This window comes from Salmo trutta, unplaced genomic scaffold (genome assembly GCF_901001165.1).
Source record: "Salmo trutta unplaced genomic scaffold, fSalTru1.1, whole genome shotgun sequence".
Classification (NCBI taxonomy): domain Eukaryota; kingdom Metazoa; phylum Chordata; class Actinopteri; order Salmoniformes; family Salmonidae; genus Salmo; species Salmo trutta.
In genome coordinates, this window is record NW_021823295.1 from 6409 (window position 1) to 14277 (window position 7869).

At 40.1% G+C, this 7869-nt stretch overlaps 1 long non-coding RNA gene across 1 annotated transcript; it reads left to right on the forward strand.

Moving 5' to 3' along the window:
• The first annotated feature begins 541 nt into the window (after positions 1–541).
• LOC115190075 (uncharacterized) lies at positions 542–2592 on the forward strand. Its single transcript, XR_003877100.1, has 2 exons — positions 542–2141; positions 2178–2592. It is a non-coding gene; the product is annotated as an uncharacterized LOC115190075 (long non-coding RNA).
• The last annotated feature ends 5277 nt before the right edge of the window (positions 2593–7869 follow it).

The following is a 7869-nucleotide window of genomic DNA, read 5'->3' on the forward strand; positions in this document are numbered from 1 at the left end:
ATCTGTTCTGTGTTCTGCTCTGTCAATCTCTCCTCTACACTGTGTCTAATTGTAGCGCTGTGGTGTTCAGACCAACTGTTAGTCCCATGCTCTGCTGCCCATTCACATCCATTACAAGTAGCAGGCAGGCAGACAGACAGACAGACAGAGCGAGAAGGACAGACAGAGCGAGACAGAGCGAGACAGAGACAGACAAAGCGACAGACAGACAGACAGACAGAGACAGACAGACAGACAGAGCGAGACAGAGACAGACAAAGCGAGAAGGACAGACAGACAGACAGACAGACAGACAGACAGACAGACAGACAGACAGACAGACAGACAGACAGACAGACAGACAGACAGACAGAGCGAGAAGGACAGACAGAGCGAGAAGGACAGACAAAGCGAGACAGAGACAGACAGACAGACAGACAGACAGACAGACAGACAGACAGACAGACAGACAGACAGACAGACAGACAGACAGACAGACAGACAGAGCGAGAAGGACAGACAGAGCGAGACAGACAGACAGACAGAGCGAGACAGACAGACAGACAGACAGACAGACAGACAGACAGACAGACAGAGCGAGACAGAGACAGACAGCTCTGTGGTGTTCAGACCTGCTGTCTAGTCCAGTGCTCTTCTGCCGTGCAGATCCACCCATTACCTTAGTCAGATAATAAGCAGAGAGAGAGACAACACAACGGGAGCTGATTGACTTCTGACCAATAATGGAAGAAGAGGGACAGAGCAGGAAGCAGGCTTCTATTAGACAGGCTTCTATTAGACAGGCTTCTATTGTAATATCTGACAGGAGGCTTGTTGACACTATACACACACACAGAGTCAGGGACAGAGTCCCCAGGGCTCCTGCGACAGACCCTCCTCTTATCCTATCCCCCCCCCCCAATGTGTGCTGACCCCTGGGGGGATTAAAAAGGACCTTTGATCCCATATGGCTTTGCTGAACAGGAAGCTGTACCCCCGGACACGACCTCTATAGCTCTATAATAAACAGCTGTTCCCGTAGCATCAAACACACGTTGTTGTCATGTCTTATAGGTACACAGGAAAACAAGGAAGCATCTGTATGTAGCTGTATATCACGTGTGTGTGTGCGTGTGTATGGGTGCGTGTGTGGGTGTGTGTGTGTGGGTGCGTGCTTGTGTGTGTGTGCTTGTGTGTGTTATCCATGTGTTATAACAGGTTTATACAACATGTATTGTCATGTGTTATAACAGGTCTATATAACATGTATTCTCCATGTGTTGTAAAATGTTTAAATAATACCCATATGTTATAATAGGTCTTTATAACATGTATTATCCATGTGTTATAACAGGGCTATTAAACATATATTATCCATGTGTTATAACATGTATTATCCATGTGTTATAACAGGTTTATATAACATATATTATCCATGTGTTGTAAAATGTTTAAATAATACCCATATGTTATAACAGGTCTTTATAACATGTATTATCCATGTGTTATAACAGGTCTTTATAACATGTATTATCCATGTGTTGTAACAGGTCTTTATAACATGTATTATCCATGTGTTATAACAGGTCTTTATAACATGTATTATCCATGTGTTATAACAGGTTTATATAACATGTATTATCCATGTGTTATAACAGGTTTTTATAACATGTATTATCCATGTGTTATAACAGGTCTATATAACATGTATTATCCATGTGTTATAACAGGTCTATATAACATGTAGTATCCATGTGTTATAACAGGTCTGTATAATATCCATGTGTTATAACAGGTCTATATAACATGTATTATCCATGTGTTATAACAGGTTATAACAGGATACTGCGACCCCAGTCTCACCCCAGTTGACAACCTCAGGTCATCGCCCCCATCTTCCCATTGTGTTGAATTCATAGTGTACAGAGGCAGCTTTGTTGCGACCACAGTCTCACCCCAGTAACATGTATTATCCATGTGTTATAACAGGTCTATATAACATGTATTATCCATGTGTTATAACAGGTCTATATAACATGTATTATTCATGTGTTGTAACAGGTTTATATAACATGTATTATCCATGTGTTATAACAGGTCTATATAATATCCATGTGTTATAACAGGTCTATATAACATGTATTATCCATGTGTTATAACAGGTCTATATAACATGTATTATCCATGTGTTATAACAGGTTTATATAACATGTAGTATCCATGTGTTATAACAGGTTTATATAACATGTTTCCTTGCTATGGGAGAAGGTTGACATTTGATGTTCCCACGAATTGAGGCAGTTCTGAGGGCAAAAGGTTGGTGCTTTATAAAGGTTGAGCTGTTGTACTGAAAGATGGCATACGCTCTGAAGTGGCGTCATGTTTGTTACGTTACACCTCATCTCGTTTCCTGACACTTCCGCCCAATTGCAGAAGATCTGGTGGACCATCGCATGAAACTTGGCCTTCATTAGTCATGGGTCTCCCGGTCGCAACCTTTTTGGGGGATGTACTGTACTTGCCTTTTCTGGAGGATAACATTTTAATTGTAACCGGCTTTTGTACGGCTTGTTTAAGAAAGGGCGATACTTTGAATAAGATTTTATTTTGAATTAACCAAAAATGAGAACTTGTATTCTGTATGAAGTTAATTGCCTTAATATTTAATCATTTTAGCCCCCACCCCCAAACTTATATTAATTATATAAATAGGCACATTTAATTTTGTCTGTCTTAGCGTTCCAAATACAGTGAAATATTTTTTGCTCGTATGATTTAAAAAAACAAGTCATCTGGAGTAGGCAGCTCCATAAGTAAATAAGTAAACTGTGATATATAAAGACTTAATCAGTGTGATTTTCCTCATAAATAGACTGGTATTTACAGAGCCGTCGGAAAGTATTCACACCCCTTGACTTTTTCCACCTCCGGATGAAAAGCGTGCCCAAAGTAAACTGCCTGCTACTTAGGCCCAGAAGCTAGGATATGCATATAATTGGTAGATTTGGATAGAAAACACTGTAAAATGTCCAAGACTGTTAAAATAATGTCTGTGAGTATAACAGAACTGACATGGCAAGCCAAAACCTGAGAAAAATCCATCCAGGAAGTGGGATTTTCTCATGTTTGTAGTTTTCTATTGAATGCCATTACAGTATCCATTGACTTAGGACTCAAATTGCACTTCCTATGGCTTCCACTAGATGTCAACAGTCTTTAGAAATTGTAAGACCACTTTGAGTGATTGGACCCTGGGAAGTCGCCAGACCTGTTTCCTGCGCACGACCGAGGGCGCACCTTTCTTGTTTTTCTTTTATATTGACATGCTATTGTCCGGTTGAAATATTATCGATTATTAAGGCTAAAAACAACCTGAGGATTGATTATAAACATCGTTTGACATGTTTCTACGAACTTTATGGATACTATTTTGATTTTTCGTCTGCCTGTTGTGACTGCCTTTGAGCCATTGGATTACTGAACAAAACGCGCCAACAAAACAGAAGTTTTTGGATATAAAGAGGGACTTTATCGAACAAAACAAACATTTATTGTGTAACTGGGAGTCTTGTGAGTGCAACCATACAAAGATCATCAAAGATAAGGCATTTATTATTTGGCTATTTCTGACTTTTGTGTCGCACCTGCCTGGTTGAAATATGTTTTTCATGTGTTTGTATGCGGGGCGCTGTCCTCAGATAATCACATTGTCTGTTTTCGCCATAAAGCCTTTTTGAAATCTGACATGGCGGCTGGATTAACATGAAGTCTATGGGCTAGGTGGCACCAAATTGTCCCACCTACGTAACAGCCAGTTGAATCCTTTGGCGCGATTTTCAAAACCTTTGAAATGCTATTACTTCAAATTTCTCAAACATATGACTATTTAGCAGCTATTTAAAGACAAGACTCTCGTTAATCTAACCACACTGTCCGATTTCAAAAAGGCTTTACAACGAAAGCAAAACATTAGATTATGTCAGCAGAGTACCCAGCCAGAAATAATCAGACACCCATTTTTCAAGCTAGCATATAATGTCACAAAAACCCAGAAGACAGCTAAATGCAGCACTAACCTTAGATGATCTTCATCAGATGACACACCTAGGACATTATGTTATACAATACATGCATGTTTTGTTCAATCAAGTTTATATTTATATCAAAAACCAGCTTTCTACATTAGCATGTGATGTTCAGAACTAGCATACCCCCGCAAACTTCCGGGGGAATTTACTAACAATTTACTAAATTACTCACGATAATTGTTCACAAAAAGCATAACAATTATTTTAAGAATTATAGATACAGAACTCCTCTATGCACTCGATATGTCCGATTTTAAAATAGCTTTTCGGATGAAGCACATTTTGCAATATTCTAAGTACATAGCCCAGCCATCACGGGCTAGCTATTTAGACACCCGGCAAGTTTAGCCTTCACCAAAATCAGATTTACTATAAGAAAAATGGTCTTACCTTTCCTGTTCTTCGTCAGAATGCACTCCCAGGACTTCTACTTCAATAACAAATGTTGGTTTGGTCCCAAATAATCCATCGTTATATCCAAACAGCGGCGTTTTGTTCGTGAGTTCTAGACACTATCCGAAATGGTAAATCAGGGTCGTGCGCATGGCGCATTTCGTGACAAAAAAATGCGAAATATTCCATTACCGTACTTCGAAGCATGTCAACCGCTGTTTAAAATCAATTTTTATGCAATTTATCTCGTAGAAAAGCGATAATATTCCGACCGGGAATCTGCCTGTCTGTAAAAAGAGGGAAAAACAGAAAGGCGGGGGCGGCCAGTGCCCGCTCCTAAGCCCTTTGTCCTCTGATAGACCACTTAGCAAAAGCGCTCGTGTGTTTCAGCCAGGGCTTTGAATTACGTTATTCAGGTTTTTCCCGGGCTCTGAGAGCCCATTGGAGCCGTGGGAAGTGTCACGTAACAGCAGAGATCCTTTGCTTTTGGAAGAGATGTCAAAGAAAGCCAATAAATGGTCAGACAGGCCACTTCCTGTAAAGGAATCTCTCGGGTTTTTGCCTGCCATATGAGTTCTGTTATACTCACAGACACCATTCAAACAGTTTTAGAAACTTTAGGGTGTTTTCTATCCATATATAATAAGTATATGCATATTCTAGTTACTGGGTAGGATTAGTAACCAGATTAAATTGGGTACGTTTTTTATCCGGCCGTGTAAATACTGCCCCCTAGCCCCAACAGGTTAAGCTTTATTTTGATGTGTAACACATATTTTCAAGAATGTTAAATATTTGAATTTAGTATTTTTGAATTTCGCATTCTGCAATTTCACTGGATGTTGGCCAGGTGGGTACCCATAAGAAGTTAATGGAATATCTACATAGGCGTACAGAGGCCCTTTATCAGCAACCATCACTCCTGTGTTCCAATGGCACATTGTGTTAGCTAATCCAAGTTTATCATTTTAAAAGGCTAATTGATCATTAGAAAACCCTTTTGCTAGCACAGCTGAAACCTGTCATGCTGATTAAAGAAGAAATAAAACTGGCCCTTCTTTAGACTAGTTGAGTATCTTGAGCATCAGCATTTGTGGGTTAGATTACAGGCTCAAAATGGCCAGAAACAAAAACCTTTCTTCTGAAACTCGTCAGTCTATTCTTGTTCTGAGAACTGAAGGCTATTCCATGTGAGAAATGTCCAAAAAACTGAAGATCTCGCACAACGCTGTGTACTACTCCCTTCACAGAACAGCGCAAACTGGCTCTAACCAGAATAGAATGAGGAGTGGGAGGCCCCAGTGCACAACTGAGCAAGAGGACAAGTACATTAGAGTGTCTAGTTTGAGAAACAAATGCCTCACAAGTCCTCAACTGGCAGCTTCATTAAATAGTACCCGCAAAACACCAGTCTCAACATCAACAGTGAAGAGGCGACTTCGGGATGCTGGCCTTCTAGGCAGAGTTCCAAAGAAAAAGTAATATCTCAGACTGGCCAATAAAAAGAAAAGATTAAGATGGGCAAAAGAACACAGACACTGGACAGAGGAACTCTGCCTAGAAGGCAAGCATCCCGGAGTCGCCTCTTTGCTGTTGATGTTGAGCCCTTTTGTGGGGAGAAACTAATTATGATTGGCTGCGTCTGGCTCCCCAGTGGGTGGGCCTGGCTGCCAAGTTGGGTGGCCTATGCCCACCCATAGCTGTGCCTCTGCCCAGTCATGTGAAATCCATAGATTAGGGCCTAATTAATTAATTAATTTTAATTGACTGATTTCCTTATATGAACTGTAACTCAGTAACATCTTTGAAATTGTTGCATGTGGCGTTTTATATTTTTGTTCAGTATAATATCAATTGTAGTCGTAACATTATCAATGTACACTATAAGCACTATGTTTAATGTTACAAGATGACATGGTGTCTGTCATACCCTGGGTTGTTCTGAACAGAAGTAGCCTATGTTGGTCTGCTGTGAAGAAAATGCACTGCTGGTACACAGACCTGAATGCACTAGAATGCACTATGCACTAGATTGCACTATGCACTAGAATGTACTATGCACTAGAATGCACTATGCACTAGAATGCAGTATGCACAAAAATGTACTATGCACTAGAATGTACTATGCACTAGAATGTACTGTGCACTAGAATGCAGTATGCACAAGAATGTACTATGCACTAAAATGTACTATGCACTAGAATGCATTATAATGCACTATGCACTAGAATGCACTATGCACTAGAATGCACTATGCACTAGATTGCACTATGCACTAGAATGTACTATGCACTAGAATGCACTATGCACTAGAATGCACTAGAAAGCACTAGAATGCACTATTCACTAGAAAGCACTAGAATGCACTATTCACTAGAATGCACTAGAATGCACTATGCACTAGAGTTCACTAGAATGCAATATGCACTAGAATGCATTTGAAAGCACTATGCACTAGAATGCACTAGAAAGCACTATGCACTACAATGCACTATGCACTGGAATGCACTAGAATGCACTATGCACTAGAATGCACTAGAATGCATTGAATGCACTAGAAAGCACTATGCATTATGCACTAGAATGCACTGGAAAGCACTAGAATGCACTATGCACTAGAATGCACTAGAATGCACTATGCACTAGAATGCACTAGAAAGCACTATGCATTATGCACTAGAATGCACTGGAAAGCACTAGAATGCACTATGCACTAGAATGCACTAGAAAGCACTAGAATGCACTATGCACTGGAATGCACTAGAATGCACTATGCACTAGAATGCACTAGAATGCATTGAATGCACTAGAAAGCACTATGCATTATGCACTAGAATGCACTGGAAAGCACTAGAATGCACTATGCACTAGAATGCACTAGAAAGCACTAGAATGCACTATGCACTAGAATGCACTGGAAAGCACTAGAATGCACTATGCACTAGAATGCACTAGAAAGCACTAGAATGCACTATGCACTAGAATGCACTATGCACTATGCACTAGAATGAATAGACTCCTTTCTATGCACACTGAAATGAAGATCTGTTTCTCTGAATTGCCTTGTGAAAGCCTTAACACTGTAAGATCATATTTTATGACTTAGTTATGTTGGCAATAGAACAAACTTTCAAATGATGCCCAGCTGACCCAGATTGCGATTTATAATTGGCCATTTTTTGGATTGCATAAACCACAACAGTAATTATGTGATGGCGGGTATGCAGGGGTTGTGTTCCAACCAAAACAACAACGTGCTTGCTCTAGTTCCTCAACGGTACAGCTAGGAGAGAGCTATATAAAAAAAAAACAGACTCTTCTTTGAGTCATAAAAGTGTATTGAAATTCCACTTTGGAGAGGTGTGAGACAACAGTTAATCCTCGAAGCCCTTGTCGTTTTTTATCTTCT